The sequence below is a fragment of the Schistocerca serialis genome, chromosome 5 (assembly GCF_023864345.2).
Source record: "Schistocerca serialis cubense isolate TAMUIC-IGC-003099 chromosome 5, iqSchSeri2.2, whole genome shotgun sequence".
Classification (NCBI taxonomy): Eukaryota; Metazoa; Arthropoda; class Insecta; order Orthoptera; family Acrididae; genus Schistocerca; species Schistocerca serialis.
The window spans coordinates 514,920,177-514,922,463 of NC_064642.1; the positions used below are offsets into that span (position 1 = coordinate 514,920,177).

At 47.4% G+C, this 2,287-nt stretch overlaps 1 pseudogene; it reads right to left on the bottom strand.

Moving 5' to 3' along the window:
- Positions 1-1,523: 1,523 nt before the first annotated feature.
- Positions 1,524-1,641, bottom strand: LOC126482941 (5S ribosomal RNA; annotated as a pseudogene).
- Between the last annotated feature and the right edge of the window lie 646 nt (positions 1,642-2,287).

Below are 2,287 nucleotides of genomic sequence, written 5' to 3' on the forward strand. Positions count from 1 at the left end.
AAATTGTGTGCCGGACCAAGACTCGAACTCGGGACCTTTGCCTTTCGTGGGCAAGTGCTCTGCCGACTGAGCTACCCAAGCACGACTCAGGCCCCGTCCTCACAGCTTTACTTCTGCCAGTACCTCGTCTCCTACCTTCCAAACTTTACAGAAGCTCTCCTGCGAACCTTGCAGAACTAGCACGCCTGAAAGAAAGGATATTGCGGAGACATGGCTTAGCCACAGCCTGGGGGATGTTTCTAGAATGAAATTTTTACTCTACAGCGGAGTGTGCGCTGATATGAAACTTCCTGGCAGATTAAAACTGTGTGCCGGACCGAGACTCGAACTCGGGACCTTTGCCTTTCGCTGGCAAGTGCTCTACCAACTGAGGTACCTGTAGGAGACGAGGTACTGGCAGAAGTAAAGCTGTGAGGACGGGGCGTGAGTCGTGCTTGGGTAGCTCAGTTGGTAGAGCACTTGCCTGCGAAAGGCAAAGGTCCCGAGTTCGAGTCTCGGTCCAGCACACAGTTTTAATCTGCCAGGAAGTTTCAAATCAGTGCACACTCCGCTGCAGAGTGAAAATTTTATTCTACTTCAGTAACGATTGTATGTCGACATCTCAGAACTCTTTATCCAAACGGAGCAATGTTGGCAGCCTTTGGAAATGTCTTTCACAATTTTGTTTCTAGGACATTCTAATTGCAATTATTTCGAAGACTTTTATAGAGACACCTGGGACAGTCCATCTGTTTCAGTCTTTTAACAGGGCAGGCCACCACCAACTATCAAACGCTCCAGCTATACCAATCATCATGTCTATAAAACACTTGCCGTCTGACGCGTTCACAATATTCCCTGCCGTAATATATCGCTCCCTCGGTGGATTTCCCTTTCCGGCAACCGTACTGCAGGGGACTCATGCCCATTACCTGTCTGTGGTCCCTCAGGCGGCGGCACAGGAGCTTTTCCTGTACTTCGGCTACAGCATTTATCACACAAATCGGCCTTTAAGGTTTCGGTTCTCATAGTAAATAAATATTATTTACTTGTTGTATTGTACTTTTGTACACTGAAAATTATTGCATGCTTCAAAACCCGTAACACTGGGTGTGGTTTCCAAATTCCGCCGCGCGTGGAAGCCGTGCGGTCTGAGGCGTCTCGTCACGGTTCCCGCGGCTCCCCCCGCCAGAGGTTCGAGTCCTCCCGCGGGCATGGGTGTGTGTTGTGTTGTCCTTAGCGTAAGTCAGTTTAAGTCAGATTAAGTAGTGCGTAAGCCTATGGACCGATGACCTCAGCAATTCGGTCCAATAGTCCTTACCAAACTAAAACTTAACTCCTCCCGAACAGGCCATGAAGGCCCAACGGTACCGACCGGCCGCCATGTCATCATTAGCCCACAGGCGTCACTGGATGCGGATATGGAGGGGCATGTGGTCAGCACACCGCTCTCTCGGCCGTACGTCAGTTTCCGAGACCAGAGCCGCTTCTTCTCAATCAAGTAGCTTCTCAGTTTACCTCACAAGGGCTGAGTGCACCTCTCTTGCCAACAGCGCTCGGCAGACCGGATGGCCACCCATCCACGTGCTAGCCCAGCCCGACAACGCTTAACTTCGGTGATCTGACGGGAACCGGCGTTACCACTGCGGCAAGGCCATTGGCCATAGTCCTTCCCACAGATTTCCAATTTTTCCAAATGCCGCCAACTATTCTGACATTTATCACTAATATTATTGTTGAATATCATGGTGGCATACAGCTGCATTATTCAGTTTATCAAACGATGTAACTACTTAAGGGTGACTTTCTTTTTTGCAAATTGATTCTATCGATGCCAGTCTCACTATTATTAAATCCCTCGATCCCATATTTGCTCAATTCTCAGCTTCTGCTGGAGAGTTTGTTTTTCTTATTGTCTTTTTACCTATTTGATCCTCTGCTACCTTCACTATTTCGTCTCTCAAATCTACCCATTCTTCTTCTACTGTATTTCTTGCCCCCATTCTTTTCAATCGTTCCCTAATGCTCTCCCTGAACCACTCTACAACTTCTGGTTCTTTCAGTTTATCAAGGTCCCATCTCCTCAAATTCCCACCTTTTTGGAGTTGCATCAATTTTAATCTACAGTTCATAACCAATAGATTGTGGTCAGAGTCCACATCTGCCCCTGGACAATTTAAAACCTGGGTCCTGAATCTCTGTCTTACCATTATATAATCTATCTGAGACCTTCCAGTATCTCCAGGCCTCTTCCATGTATACAAACTTCTTTTATGATTCTTGACCAAATGTTAGCTGTGATTAAGTT